This window comes from Aethalodelphis obliquidens, unplaced genomic scaffold (genome assembly GCF_003676395.1).
Source record: "Aethalodelphis obliquidens isolate GAN/ISIS:26980383/991018 unplaced genomic scaffold, ASM367639v1 scaffold2, whole genome shotgun sequence".
NCBI classification, from domain to species: Eukaryota; Metazoa; Chordata; class Mammalia; order Artiodactyla; family Delphinidae; genus Aethalodelphis; species Aethalodelphis obliquidens.
In genome coordinates, this window is record NW_020837946.1 from 31,405,628 (window position 1) to 31,422,312 (window position 16,685).

The 16,685-nt window shown below is 39.6% G+C and overlaps 1 non-coding gene across 1 annotated transcript; it reads right to left on the reverse strand.

The window, feature by feature from the left end:
• Positions 1-6,453: 6,453 nt before the first annotated feature.
• On the reverse strand, positions 6,454-6,561 carry LOC113605408 (U6 spliceosomal RNA). Its single transcript, XR_003427207.1, has one exon. It is a non-coding gene; the product is annotated as a U6 spliceosomal RNA (small nuclear RNA).
• Positions 6,562-16,685: the final 10,124 nt, after the last annotated feature.

The window sequence follows — 16,685 nt, forward strand, 5'->3', positions numbered from 1 at the left end:
CGATGGGTTTCTATTAGAACCAAATGGGTTTGGAGAAGCATTTTTACTCTTAATGGAGCTTTTCTATTGAATTCCATTTTTCAGAATTTTATTTTAGTTTCGGTTGAATATTTAAACAGGTTTAAATTTTAAATATCTCTGCTGAACAAGCCCAGATATATATCTTTTAAATTGCTGTAATACTTCACTGGGTTTCCTTTTCAACCTGATACAATATGCATAATCCATTATGCTGGCATTACGTAAATTGAGTATGCTCAGACACCAGGCTAAGGCACCCTTTTTACAGTTAAGTCACACCATTACGATGGACTGTCTTATCAAATTATTTTTATAACAGCTTTGTTACTAACAAAGCATAAAGAGGGTTCTAAAATTCAACCCGGGGCTCGTTATTGTAGGAATACTCATTCTGATTAATGAAACTTTTGTTTAAGGTTGTCCTTAAACTAAGTTATCATAGTCTAGGCTTTGAACATCATCAAGAAGAAAAGCAGGGTCTCCTTTGGGGGAATCGTATTTCTAGGTCTACTGGTTTTATAGGTTCTGGTTGTTATCCTGGTTTTTCCTAGGATTGCTCTGGCCCTTTGAAATGAACAAATATTTGAGTGTTCTAGGTGCAAGGGGGAAAACAAAGACACAGAATTAATACCCCACTCTCAGAGAGCTATGTCCAATCTAAAAGCCCAGATATTAACATGAAAGTTCTGAACAGATTTAGTCTGTCTGATTGGATCTCAGCTCTAGCCCTTACTAGTTCTATGACTTTGGGCAAGTTATTTCACTTTAGCTTTAGTTTCCTCATCTATAAAATGGGGATAATAATTGTGCCTATCTCAGAGAAGTATAAATATTAAACAAGACAGTCCATGTAAAGCACTTACCGTAGCGCCTAGCCCGAGAAAGAGCTCAATACTTATTATGGAGATGAAGGATCTCACGGAAACAGAAAATATTTCCAAATACAGGGCATGAGATGTGGCTAAATGTGCCGCCAGAAATATATTGAGTTGAAGGCTAGGTCGTGCATTTGAAGACGGAGATGGGGTTTCAAGGTGCAGAGAGATAAGGGGAGAGTTTTTGCCCTGGTGTTTGGGGACAAGCTCTGGCCACTTCCCCCACCAGTATGAAGCTGAATCCAGGTGCGAGATTGCAAGGCAGTCTTTGCCCAAGAAGATTGAAACTGACACATGTAAGGAGGGCAGTGAGTGAAACAGCTGTGACTTTTTACTCCTTCATGATATTTAAACCGAAGACTCAGAGTACATTAACAGAGCTTTATAGAAACAACCCCTGCTCCGTCCAGCCGGCACAAAACTCACACTCGCAATTCATTCGCTAGGCTTATCAGGTTCTCAGGCTATAGCAAATTGGAGAAATTGATGTTTACCCTGAAAGCTTGTACCTTCCGCGACTTGTCGCTGCTGTTGCCTCAGTGCACGTCTTCCAGCGTGCCTGAACTTAAATCCCTGCGTGATCACCTTTAACTCTTTGCTAGGAGGCAAAATCAATCCAAGGTAGAACTGAGTGGGAGGATGGAGGAGAAGAAAGGTGCTGCAGAAACTCGGGGGACACGCACCCCATCTATCTATAGACTGGAACGTACTCTGGGCACAGGTGAGAGAAACCAGTTGTGTTAAATAGCTACACTCTCTAAAGTTCTTCCTGTGCTGACACGTCTAAAGAGTTTCTGGTCAGTGTAAGAGAAAAAGCATTTCTGGGAAATAGGACTGATCACACTTTTCATCCCTTGGGAAGGGATGAAAAAGCTGAAGTAAGTGTTACTTCTGACAAATGCAGAAAGCACTAGTCCTATGTGAACACTGCAGGATACACAAGTGGGCTTATAAGAGGCCACCGTCGCTGTCATGTTCTCTCTCTCTTTCCGCCTTAGAGAGGCTCCATTAATTAATGCCTCGGAGAGCTTCCTCGTATTTGCTGCAGGTGCTTCACAGGCTGTAAGGACGGTGTGAGATGTTTTGATGTATGTAAATTATGTCCCTACTTTGAACCTAATCATTATTGTACAATTTATAGATGATAAAACACAGGCAGCCATAAAAATAGAATATTTACTTGGAGCAAAGTTATAGGTTCCCTCAGTGATTCATCTTTTATGGATCTTAAAGATCACTGCCAATGTGAAGACTTAACAGTTTTCCTAGTTCTACCCAAAGCTCCTCAAACAGTAGCAGAGTAAACGAAAGCCACCCAGGATACCAGTGATAGGAACAAACATATACCTGCTGAGTGGTTTCAGGCCCAACATTAAGGAAGGAGTATAACAAATGTACTTGTCATACAACAGGGATAGAATTAAAAATCGGAGATGATTTGGCTAGTGGAGAGTGGAGAGGAGAGAGTGGAAAGCATTTCCTATAGCTCTACCACAAGCTCCCTGGGGGACCTTGGGCATATCGTTGAATCTCCTTATACCTGTTTCTTCAACCATAAAATGTGGAGATTGGCTTTAAAAATTGCCAGGGTCCATTCCACTTCCACCATTCGATATAGTATTGTAATATATTTTCCATCATTTTAGACATGTATATGAAAAAATAAAAAAAGGATCAGAAATGGCCAAACCTTGAAGGTAGAGGGAGGTAGGCAACCTGGGTAGAGGGCTGAGCAAGGGCCGTGGCTGTGTTTCCCAAGAAAGCTCTGGAAAGTTAGGGTTCTCTGCTCCAGTAAGCTGGGGAAGCTTGTGTATCTTCTCATCTTGGACAGTCACAATTTACGTTAGCCTCTTAAAGGCTTTGGGCATCCCTGCAGCAGAAAGACAATAACAACAACAGTCACTTCTATTTACTCCTATTGTCCCCAAATTTAGTTGTGCTCACAATTCTTTTACTAACATTTGTTAACATACTTCAGCACCAGAGCCTTAGAGAACACAGCTAGGGAGGGACAAGCTAAGAGCTTGCACAGCTTCACTCTGTCTCTTACTTTGGACTCCAGACCAGAGTCCTGTAATCCTTCTGCTACACAGCTTCCTCTTCAGTAAAGCCGTTGTCTTCACAGGACCATTGTGAGGATTAAAGAAGTTCATTTAAAGTTCTCCTTCTTGGGCTTCCCTGGTGGCACAGAGGTTAAGAATCTGCTTGCCAATGCAGGGGACACGGGTTTGAGCCCTGGTCCAGGAAGATCCCATATGCCACGGAGCAACTAAGCCCGTGCGCCACAACTACTGAGCCTGCGCTCTAGAGTCCGGGAGCCACAACTACTGAGCCCATGTGCCAAAACTACTGAAGCCCACATGCCTAGAGCCCATGCTCGGCAACAAGAGAAGCCACCGCAGTGAGAAGCCCGTGCACTGCAACAAAAGTGTAGCCCCTGCTCACTATAACTAGAGAAAGCCCACATGCAGCAACGAAAATCCAGGGCAGCCAAAAATAAATAAATAAAATAAATAAATTTAAAAAATAAAATAAAGTTCCCCTTCTTAAGTCATTGCTGCAGAAGATTTCCCTGGAAACCTGAACAAGTACCACCCTAAATGCCCACCTCTCCCAACACAAGAGTCATTTACACATACATTCACTTTTCCACCATCTTTTTAAACTTTGGGAAAATCACCTTGCTTAGGCTACCATCTCCCTGTCCCCTCCATTTATCTATACAACAAATATGTATTGCATCCCTACCATGTGACAATGAACACAGTGCTGGAGCTACAGTTGTGAACAAGACAGACAGAAGATGGCTGCCCTCATGGAACTTTCTGTCCAGATGGGGAGACAGACAATTAAATATGCCATTATAATTTGGTATGATGCATACTATAATAATATAGTATATATAATAATATAATAATTTATTGAATGCTCGCTAAGTACTTTGCATATAGTAACTCTTTTCATCCTCACAACCATCATACAAGGTGGACACTGTTATCATATTCAAATTATAGCTGTGGAAACTGAGACAAAGGGTGATTACTGAAGTATGTGGTACTAGGAGAGTACAGAGCAGAAGCCTCAAAGATGTGTCTTCTGGACCTGAAGTTGTGTAACTGTCGGCCAGGTAAAGAAGTACAAGATGAGTGTTCCAGGCTGGGGGAGATAGAGATGGAGAGAGAGAGAGAGAGAGAGAGGAGCATTGCAGGGCCTGAGAGAAGCCCCACAGCCAGAGTAGGGTGTTTGAGGTCTGTGCGTGGGTGTGTGGTTGGTGGGGACTTAGAGAGGGTGGTAATGACAGATTATGAGGCAGAGAGATAAATACAGTAGCTGAATCAAGAAGGGCATTTCAACCACTGTAAAGGTTTAACTTTATACTTAAAGCAAACAGAAACCAGCAAAGGACTCTGCAAAATAGTGTTTAGATCAGTTGCTCTTGCTGCATTTTAGAGAGATCTCCTGCCTTCAGTGTGGAGAAGGGATTAGAGGCAGACAATGCTGGAGAATTAGCTTGAGGACTGTCACGGTAATCAAAGTAAGTGAAGATGGCCTCCAGAAATAGAATAGAGGTGGTGGTAATAAAGAGACATAGATGAGTTTGAAAAGCTTTTGAAAGGAAAAAGACAATTGAGTCTTGGTGGTGAAAGCAAAGCGTCAAGGACGATGCCTGGCCTCTGGCTTGGGTGGCTGCGTAGACAGTACTGCCATTCACATACGAGTGGAGAGGGAGCAGTTCTGGGAAGAAGGGGATAGCTTCAGTTTGGGACATGATGGATTTGAGGAATCCACAGGACATCCAGCTGGACATACCTAGTAGACACTTGGAAATGTGAATGTGAAGCTCAGGGAGAATCTAAGCTTAATATAGCCTTGCACTTGGTGTAGAAGACCACGGACACCTTTAGGATGCAGAAGAGCAGGAGAAAGTACCCACATGGACACTTCTGGATCCAGATACAGTTGGCGTTCAAAGTGTAGAGACTGTGGGTCAAGAAACAAGAAAAGGAACAGAACATTTATCAAGTCAAGGAGCCACCAACTTGACTTTCCCAGTATAGTAGATGCTCTCAATACCTTGCCCCCCTCTCCTTGGCTCATCTGTAACCTTAGCCCACTGATAACTTCCTACCTTGAGCACCTGAGCTCTGCTTTTCCACCTCAGGGCTTTCTCCAGCTCAAGAGTTAATGTTCCCAGCGTAACCCTTAACCAAGGAGAAAATGCAATTGATAAATATCTCAGCTTCCTTTTCCTCAGTGGACGGTTCTGAGGAAATGAATGTTCCGTTCTACACAGAAAGCACCCAGGGGGACACGGCTGTTGCCCACAGTGATAACTAGGTCACTAACACACATGCTTTTTACTTTTTTCCCTTTTGTGTCTCAATTTCCCCATCCCCTCACTTTGGCTTCCTGGGATCAATTCCTAAATAATGTACCTGTACTGAAGTCATTGATTCAGGATTTGCTTTTGGAAAAAGGCAAACTAAAATCAAGACACCAGGTTACAATCACATATTTGCTTCCTTATTTCACATTTCTTGGTTAATATAAAGATGAAAAAGGGTTGTAGGAAAATTTAATAACCAAACGGATGTTAAACAGGTGAAGCTGGGACATCTTACTGTGTGAGGAAGTAAGGAAACAGGCAAAGATTAATGAGGTCATATCGAAAGGACAGAGAAGACAGCTTGAAAGAGCTCCTACTGGAGATATCTGTGACAATTTGAGAACAAAAAAGAAAATAAACTAAAACTGAAATAAAAATGTATGTGTCTATGATGATACCAAAATATCAGGGAAAATAATGGCATTCACTACCACTGGAAGTGACTTACATCAACTTCTTGATGTGAAAATGGTTAACAAAAGACAGAGAATAGAGCATGTGTTTGGGCATTTTTGATAATGAATTAATTAGAGAAAATTCTTTACACAGAATTTTGAGCCAATAAATCCAGAATCAAAGTTAAAATTTAAAAAATTCCATTTTGTATCCCCTAATGAAATAGGTAAATTCAATCAAATCACCAGTGGAAACTGAAGACATTAGGTGAAAAAAAGTTCACTAAGCAACTAGACATTCACATGACACCAGCAAATCAGGTCCCAAATTACCTGCTAATTGCAAAAGGACTTCAGAGATACAGCAATCAAAGGCAGTGCCTGGTACTTGATTGGATCTTGGTTTAAAGAAAACAGCTATAAAGCATATTTGGGAGAAAATTATAGAAATTTGAATGTGAGCTGGCTACTCAATGATATCAAGGGGACTATGGCTAATTTTGTTAAGGTGTGATAATCCTTCAATAATGTATTTTGGAGAGAATCCTTATTTGGGAAGATGTATATGGTAGTATCTAGCAATGAAGTAGAAACATTCAAATTATTGAGAAAAAATTATATATATCCATATAGATAAAGCAAATATGTTAACAACACACCTATGTTGTGGGTATATAAAAGTATTGACTGTAGAATTCTTTCTTGTTCTCTGTATGCTTGAACATGCTCATAGTAATTTTTTTTTAATAATTCTTGTTTAATTAAGGTCTCTGCTAAAAATATGGAACGCTTCACGTATTTGCGTGTCACCCTTGCGCAGGGGCCGTGCTAATCTTCTCTGCATTGTTCCAATTTTTAGTATATGTGCTGCCGAAGCAAGCACCATAGTCAGTTTCTTTTTCTTTTAAATTTTATTTATTTATTTTTTTAATTTTTACTATTTATTTGGTTGCGCCGGGTCTTAGTTGCGGCAGGCAGGCTCCATAGTTGCAGCTCACCAGCTCCTTAGTTGCAGCACGCAGGCTCCTTAGTTGTGGCATGCATGTGGGATCTAGTTCCCTGAACAGGGATCGAACCCGGGCCCCCTGCATTGGGAGTGTGGAGTCTTATCCACTGCACCACCAGGGAAGTCCCCATAGTCAGGCTTTTAAACTATGTTGCTTTACCATTAAGAAATTACTTTTGTGAAATACGAATTTTCATTTTCACTTTCTCTTTCAATTTTGGTTTGCTTAATTTTATTTATTTATTTTGTTTTAGGATTTTTTTTTCCTACGGGTGCAGGGTATTAGGATGACTCTGTGTTTACACAATTGTTTTAATTTTTGCCACCTAGATTTCCAACGCCTCTTCTGTTTTGGCCTGCCATGGTCCAGGTGTTTTCTGTAACTACATTTTCATTCAGTTGCTGAGGTCTACACGAGTAAATAGGATGCTTATTGATGTAACTCTTCTCACTGGCATTGGGTAGGCCAACATGTATTTTTTCCCAACTTGCCCTCCTGTGATATTACCTTTCAAGAGGACAACTTTGTGTGTATACTGGGGGAAGGGGAGGTGAAGATGCAGGAATGGTGGAGAGTAACGAGGCTTCAGTAATATCTAAAATGACTATTTCTTGCAATAAACTGAAACTAAAATAAGTCTTATACGACTAGTGGACATGTAAACTGGTATAACCTTTCTGGAGGTCAATATGGCAATACGTCCTAAAAGCTTTAATATTATACATACACTTTGATATTTCAATTTATGCAAATTTGCACTAAGGAAATAGTAACGGATACTGTTCATTGAGGCATGAACATCTTTATGGTAAGAACCGGAAATCAACCTAAATATCTAACAATAACTAAATGAGCATACATCTCCTGTTACAGACTGAGTTGTGTCCCCCCAAAACTCATAGGTGTAGGCTCTCAGCCCCAATGTGACTGTATTTGGAGATGGGGCCTTTAAGGAGATAATAAGGCTAAATGAGGTCCTAAGAGTGGGGCCCGAATCCAATAGGACTGGTGTCCTTATAAGAAGTAGCAATACCAGGAGTGTGCACACCAGAGAAAAGGCCACGTGAAGACACAAGAAGGCAGCTTTCTGCAAACCAAGGAGAAAGTCCTCACAAGAAACCATCCTTGCTGACACCTTGATCCTGGACTTCTACCGTCAGAACTGCAAGAAAACAAATTTCTGTTGTTTAAACCATGCAGTCTGTGGTATTCTGTTACAGCAGACCTAGTAGCCTAATACATCCCCAAAAGGAATAATAATGATGATGGTGATACAAATAGATGCCTATATAGTACTTACTATGTATCAGGCAGAGTTCTACCTGCTATGCAAATATTAATTGATTTAATCGACACAGGAACATTATCGGGGGTTCTTTTATTATTTCTATTTTATACATGAGAAAATTGAATTACATAGAGGTTATGTAATTTACCCATAGCCATACCGCTGGTAAGTAGAACTTGAACCTAGGCAGTCCTCCAGAGAGCTTGCTCTAAAACACAAATTCCACATTTAGAAATGTACATTCTACATTAAAAATTATGTTATAGGGCTTCCTTGGTGGCACAGTGGTTGAGACTCTGCCTGCCGATGCAGGGGACGCGGGTTCGTGCCCCGGTCCGGGAGGATCCCACATGCCGCGGAGCGGCTGGGCCAGTGAGCCATGGCCGCTGGGCCTGCGCGTCTGGAGCCTGTGCTCCGCAACGGGAGAGACCACAACAGTGAGAGGCCCACGTACCGCAAAAAAAACCAAAAAACAAAACAAAAATTATGGTATAAATGTGTATTTAACTGAATATAAAGATGATATTAGGTATTTTTTAAAGTAGTTTAAAATATACACAGTGATATGTATAATTTCTTATTAGTACATACATGTAACTAATGTTCCACATATATATGTATATCTTCCAAAAATTATCTGTGGCCATCTCTGAGTGATAGAAATAACAACTCTTTTTTTTCTCTTTTCCTTTTTTGTCTATTATATATTTTACACAATATATCTATGTTTAGTTCCAGTTTAAATGTATTATAACACATTTGCTTAGAGTGGTATGTTTAAGTAATTAAATAAAGAAGCAGGCTGAGGAATGATGTGAAAGAAATTAATCCCCCTATATGGGGTGGAGTAAATATAAAAAACAACGTTTTGAGGAGTGGGGTAGAATCTGAATGACGGCCAGGAAGGCTTAGTCAGAGACACCATATTTTGGTTTGTTGAGCATTCAAAGTGGGAACAGAAATCAGCAATTTGCGGATCTTGGATTTAAACCGATATGGTCAATTTATTAATTTGTTACCATTTCTATTGACTAGTTTAGGATTTATGATTTGACTAAATCCCTTCAATAAAATCACAAATGCTGTGTGAATTAATGACAAAGGAGACAAGTAGGAATATTGTAGCTGTTACAATTGTTACTACGTGCCCTTGCTCCCAGTTATGGAAAGTAGAGTGACATTTATATGTGACCTGGATAAGACACCATTTAGAGACGTTTGATCATAGCTCAGGAGCTGGCAAACAAATGGAGGGCACAGGATGCCTTGGGGCCCAGGGAACCCTTATAGGGGGCAGGGGGAGTTTGGTAGTGGGAGGGAAGGTTGGCTTGCCTCGGAGCATTTAAGAATTAGAAAATGAAAGCAATTTCAACTGGCAAGGATCTGATAATCAGAGAAAACTAGTCCCGCTGTGCAAGTCACATATGCCCTTGGTGCTCAATTATGGCTATCTATACAAATATTATGGGTCATATCCCTTCATGAGGAACTTGAAGGAAGGTACAAGATCTTTCACTGGGCTGGAATTTACTGTAATCAACATCGTTCGAAATCTCATTGCCAGTACTTCTAGGTCATTTCCCTAGGGTCAAGGGCTGGACATAAAACAAAGCTGGAGACAAATTCCCTCAAAGACCAGGGGGCTCATTAAAGTTGCCCAAGCACGCAGAACAAGGCAGAAATGCACTCTTGCAGAAGCCAATCCTCTTTCCCCTTTGACATTTCCCTTTTGGTTTTTCTTACCCTCCAGAGAATTGGGCCGATTACAATCTCTTGTAATTTTTTTTTTTTTAGGAGAATCATATGTTACTCCTTGTTTGTGCTACACTAGCTAGTGCCACTGTGTTATATTTCTTTTCCAGTTCGCATTATGTCATACAGCCAGGTGTTAGATGTTTTCATTATCGCAAGACTGGTAAAAGAACACTGACTGTACTGATGTCATATGTATATGGCACACATATATAACATATATGAGAAAATTTCAGTATAACAAGACCAGCAAAGTACCATTACCGTGGGCCATTGGTCAGAGCATAGAGATGTTTTCATTGGACTACATTTTGGGTTTCAGTGTTATTCATAATGATAGTATTTGTCTTATAATAATAATGTATAACCCCCTATAGTATCATAAAACGCAACATTTTCCAGTGAAGGAACTGAATTGAAAATATAAATGTAAGTCTGAAGCTTCTATAATACCAAAAGCTGCTTGTGTGTATGTGACTCAGCTCCAAAAGTTAGTTCTCAATGGTGAATGTTTAACAGAATTCCAGAGAATATCAAGGGCGCTTCACCTATTTAGTCATTAAACACATTAGCACTTACGATGTGCAGGGTGTCATTCTAGGGTATCATGAGAATGAGTAAAAAAAGAGACAAATTTCTGCCTTTATGAAGATAACATTCTAGTAAATAACTAGTAAATAAATCTGGAAAATAAATAAGATAAATAAGAAACTATATTCTATGTTAGAGAAAGATAATAAGGGAAGTAGTCCTAGAAGGATTTTCTTAGGGAGGGAGGGAGTTGTAATTTTAGAGAGCGTATAAGCAGGCTTTGGCAGGAAAGAGCTCTCATTAAGGTTAGTGACAAGGTTTGTCTTGTCACTAACCTTAAACCAGGCACCCCCATGCTCTACTCATCTCCAGCCCAAGCACACCTTTTAAATCGTTTGATCACACCTTGCCTAATCTCTTGGTTCTTTCCATAGATCAAAGAAGTAGAAATAAGCTAGAAATAACCCTAGCTTCCCCTTCAGTAATCTTGTGAACAAACTATGTGAACAAGATAACATCTAAAGAAAAATCACGAATCGACAAACCTGCACACAGTGGGGGATTATGACGACCCTGACCCCCATTTCACTGACTGAGATTACTTCTTCTTTTCCCTTTAAAAACTTTCATGGCCGAGCAGAATCTTTGGACGTGGTTTTGGGGGGACACTGAGTCCACCACCTCCCCAGATTGCTAGCATTCTGATTAAAAGCAATTTTCCTTTCTACCAACATTTGCTCTCTTGAGATTGATTTTTGAGCGGCGAGCAGCTGGACCTGAGTTTGGTAACAAGAGTAGAATTGGAAGGCTGCCCTAAGAATGTCACTTCCGAACAAATACCTGAAAAAAGAGGGAACTAGTGATGAGACTCTCTAGGGGAAGAGAATTCCAGGCAGAGGGAACAGCTCTGAGGTCTGAGTGTGCCTGGTGTGTTTAAAGAAAAGTCAGGAGACCAGCATGGCTGGAGTGGAGTGACCAAAGGAGAGAGTTGTAGCAGGGAAGTCAGAGACATAACAGGGGCCAGATCAGGTAGGGTTCTTGTAGGTCATGGTTAGAGCTTGAAGCCTCTGAAGGGCTTTGTGCAAAAGAAGCGTGAGGAGTCACACTCACTTCCAAGTAACGTCATGGGCAATGTCTCATATAAATAGTACAACATTAACCAAGTGTACTTTTCTTTTTTTTAAAAATAAATTTATTTATTTTACTTATTTATTTTTGGCTGCATTGGGTCTTCGTTGCTGTGCACGGGCTTTCTCTAGTTGTGGCGAGCGGGGGCTACTCTTTGTTGCGGTGCGCAGGCTTCTCATTGCGGTGGCTTCTCTTGCTGTGGAGCACGGGCTCTAGGCGTGCAGGCTACAGTAGTTATGGCTCGTGGGCTCTAGAGCGCAGGCTCGGTAGTTGTGGCTCACGGGCTTAGTTGCTCCGCAGCATGTGGGATCTTCCCGGACGAGGGCTGGAACCCGTGTCCTCTGCATTGGCAGGTGGATTCTTAACCACTGCGCCACCAGGGAAGCCCTACTTTTCTGATAATAGTGTGATGAGGTATATAAAAGTTACTTTAAAATAATAAAATATCAAGCTTTTATTAAAGAATTGAGGAGAATGTGTGTCCTCTTTCTATCTAAGGCTGAGAATATCATCTACTATAAGCTACAAGTTTCTTTAAATTGTTGTTAAACCCCGATTAGTCAGATAATCCCAGATATTAAATGGAAACCATAGGCTGCAGAGTAATAATTTATAGTGTATTTATGGTACTGCTTCTTTCCTTTCAAGAAAGTATCTTATTCTCAAATTATCAGCAAGTGAACTGAGTGATGGTGGAGTCATTTGGTCCAACTAACTGTCTCAGAGAAAACAGTTTTAAAATCTGGGAAACAATATTTAAACACAAACACGCCCACAACCATATGAAGGCTCAGAAGAATGAATGATCAGCAGCAAGCAGAAACCAGAGGGGAATCTTCCCTTGAAAGAGGAACTGTGAAGCGTGGGATTTGCAAGTTTGTGAGGGTCAGGTGACAGAAAGCCACAGCCTTACAGGTCTGTGCGTGGCAGAATAACCCAACAGGGGGAAGTCATGGAAGGGAGGGAGCCATACACAGAGACCCCAAATTTACATGGAAAACCTAAACCAACCCTAAGCTATAGATTAAAGCTCTCGTTTTTAGGGGAAACCCTCGGGGAGTCCAGAGGATGAGAAAGTGAGCAGAGATGTCAGCTGCTATTCTACACAGAGAAGATAGAATTTGGAGTTTGAGTCTGGCCAAATTAACTGCCTTATGGAATAACATTTGCCTTTAAGAGGAACAAAATAGAATCCAGGGTCTTTACAACATATCTTTTATAATGTCTGGTATCACTAAACATGTGCAGTCACTAAAAATGTGAAGAAGCAGGAAAATCTGACTCTTGGGTTCTTTCAGACATCACTTCTGACACCAGATGAGGGTTCCTCCCACCCCGTCGCAACACCAAACATGTGGTATCTTTGCCAACACCAACTCTCCAATTCGCAGACACTAACTCTCTGGAATTAGAGGAGACAACCACAAGCTAAGGGGCTTAGTCTCTCAAGCCTGCCCCAACTTCAGATGCCAGGTGGAAGTCCCAGGGGTACCCACAGTTCTGACTGACCAGCTATAAGTCAGTTTGATAATTCGCCAGAATGACTCAGGGAACTCAGGGAAGTGCTTTACTTACCAACACCAGTTTATTGTAAAGGATGCAATCAGGAATAGCAAAATGGAAGAGATGCCTAGGGCAAGTTACTGGGGGGGAAGAGGAGGGAACACAGAGTTTCCATGTTCACTTTGGGTGTGCCACTCTCTCAGCAATTTGCGTATTCACCAACCTGGGAATTTTCCAGACCCTGATGTTTAGGGGCTTTTGTGGCGTTTTCATTAGAAAGGTGTGGTTGATTACAAAGGTGGCCATTGGTAATTGAACTCAATCTCCAACCTCTCTCCCCTCCCCAGAAGTCAGGGGTTGGGGATGAAAGTCCCAACTTCTAATCATGGCTTGGTCTTTCTGGTGACAGGTCCCTATCCTGAAGCTGTCTAGGAGGTCCTCAGCCAGGAGCCATTTCATTAGCATATCAAACAATCACTCAGGGGATGTCAAGGACTTTAGGAGCTCTGTGCCAGGAACTGGGGTCAAAGATCAAATATTTTTTATTATATCACAGTGATCCATATCAAGGTTTGTAACACATGTACAATTAATATAAATAATAATACAAAGAATGAGAGGGTAGTTAAATCTATACTGTTTCAAGGTAATTATGTTTTATATTAAGCAACATACCATTAACTCTAAGTAGATTATGAAACTTAACCATGCATATTATAATCCTTAGAGCAATCACCAAAAATATAATGCCAAAATTTTAATTACCAAATTTATATATTTTATATAAATATAAAGTATAGCTAAAAAGTCAATAGAGGAAACAAAATAGGATGCTAAAGTATTCTATTATGCCCTCAAAAATACAGAGAAGGAGCAATAAAAACAGATGAAATTATGTATATGTATAGCTTGTTCACTTTGTTATACAGCAGAAACTAACACAACATTGTAAAGCAATGATACTCCAATACAGATGTTAAAAAAAAAAGATGCAGTAGAAATAAACAGCAAAATAGCAGACCTAAGACCAACCATATCAACAATTACATTAAATTTAAATGACTAAGCACGTCTATAAATGCCAGAGATCGACAAGATCAATTTAAAATGTTTCAGAAAGGAAGTCCTACCTCTATACTGTCTGCAAAAGATGCACTTTAATGCAAAAATACAAATCAGTTGAATGTAAAGTGATGAAAAATTTCTTATCAGGCAAATATTACTCATATGACAGCTGGAGTACCTATATTAATATCAGACAAAATAAACTTTGAGACAAGGAGTTTTATTATAGATAAAGCATAATATTTCATAATAATAAAAGGGCCAATTCATCAGAAAGACATAATTTTAAATGTGCATGGGCTTACTTTTATTTCAAAATACATGAAGTCAAAACTTACAGAACTAAAGGGAGAAATAGACAAAGGCACAGTCATAGTTGGGGATTTAGAACAACAGGACAAAAAATTAGTAAGAATGAAGAAGATTGGATCAATGTTTAACCATCTTGACTACATTACATTTGTAGAACACTGCCCCCAATGCAGAATATACATTCATTCTCAGGAAACATGAGACATTCACTAGAATAGATCATAGTCTGGGCTTATGAAAGGTTTCAGAATACTTCAAAGGACTGAAATCTTATAGATTATGTTCTCTGATCACAAAGAATTTAAATGATAAATCAAGAACAATAAGCTGGGGCTTCCCTGGTGGCGCAGCGGTTGAGAGTCCGCCTGCCGATGCAGGGGACACGGGTTCGTGCCCCGGTCCGGGAAGATCCCACATGCCGCGGAGCGGCTGGGCCCGTGAGCCATGGCCGCTGAGACTGCGCGTCCGGAGCCTGTGCTCCGCGATGGGAGAGGCCACGACAGTGAGAGGTCCGCGTACCACAAAAAAAAAAAAAAAAAAAAGAACAATAAGCTATCTAAAGAAGCCATAAATATTTGGAAATAAAACATTTAATTTCTATACAACCCATGGATCAAAGAAGAAATCACAAGAGAAGTACAAATAATTCTTATTTGAATGATAATGAAAATACAACAAACACACCAAAAAGTCATGTGATGTAGCTAAAGCACTGCTTTAAGAGATATGTAAGATTTTAAACGCTTAAGTTAGAAGAAAGATTTGATTTCATTGATCTTTATGATGCTAGAAAAAGATATGTAAAATAAATCTTAATAAGTAAAACAAAGAAAATAATAAAGACCAGAAATCAATAAAATAGGGACTTCCCTGGTGGTCCAGTGGGTAAAACTCTGCGCTCCCAATGCAGGGGGCCTGGGTTCGATCCCCGGTCAGGGAACTAGATCCCACATGCCACAACTAAGACCCGATGCAGACTAAATAAATAAATATTAAAAAAAAAAAAAAGAAATCAATAAAATAGAAAGAGAAATAGAGAAAACGTTAAAAGCTAAACACCATTCTTTGAAAATATTAATAAAATCAATACTCCCATGATAAAACTGGTTAAGGGGAAAAAAAGAAAACACAAATTACCAATATCAGGAATAAGTAAGGTCTCATGATACAAGGTCCATATGTAAAAATCAGTTATATTTCTGTATACTAGAAGCAAAAAACTGGATATTTAAAACTTAATTCCATTTATAATAGCATCAGAAAACACAAAATACTTAGGAATAAACAGAACACAAGGTGAGCAAAATCTCTCCACTGAAAACTGCTAAATCACTGAGAGAAATTAGAGAAGACCTAAATAAATGGATAGATATACCAATTCATAGGTTGGAAAACTCAATATTGTTAAGATACCACTTCTCAAATTAATCTGCAGATCCAATGCAACAAAAATCATAATATTGCCAGGATTTTTTAAAATAGAAATTGAAAAGCTGATCCCAAAATTTTTATGGAAATGCAACTGACTTAGAATAACAAAATAATTTTGAAAAAAAGGAGCCAAGTTCAAGGACTTACTATCTGCCTTCAAAAGTTAATACAAAGCTACAAGAATCAATGCAATGAGGTACTGGCATAAGGATAGACAAGTAGATCAATAGATCAGAATGGAGAATCCAGAAATAGACCCACAATTATGCAGTCAATTGATTTTTGACAAAAATGTCAAATCAATTCAGTGTGGGAATGGAAAGTGATTTTTAACCAATGGTGCTAGAATAAACGGACATCCACATGGAAAGGAAAAAAGAATCTCAATCCCTTCCTTATACCATATAAAAAAAATAATTTTAGATGACGTTAGATCCAAGCATGAAAAATTGTAGCTTTTAGAAGAAAAGCTTTTTGAAAAAAAAAGAAAAGAACATAGGACAGCTTCATAACTGGGGATAAGTAAATATTTCTTAAGCAGAGAAAGCAATAATAATAAAAAAAGAAAAATGATAAATTATACATTATCAAAATCAAAAACTTCTGCTCATGAAAAGATACTGTTAAGACAATGAATTGACAATCCACAGACTAAGGAGAAAATATTCACAAAACATATATCTGACAAAGGGCTTGTATGCAAAATAAAGAATTCAATTTTTAAAATTGGTCAAAGGGCAATCACTTCACAAAAGAAGATATACAAATGACCAAAAAGCTCATGAAAAAGTATTCATCGTTATTAGTCATAGAAGAAAAGTTAATTAAAATCACAATGAGATACTTCTACATACCCATCACAATGGCTGAAATTAAAAAGTTAGGCAGGGGCTTCCCTGGTGGCGCAGTGGTTGAGAGTCCGCCTGCCGATGAAGGGGACACGGGTTCGAGCCCCGGTCCGGGAGGATCCCACATGCCGCGGAGCGGCTG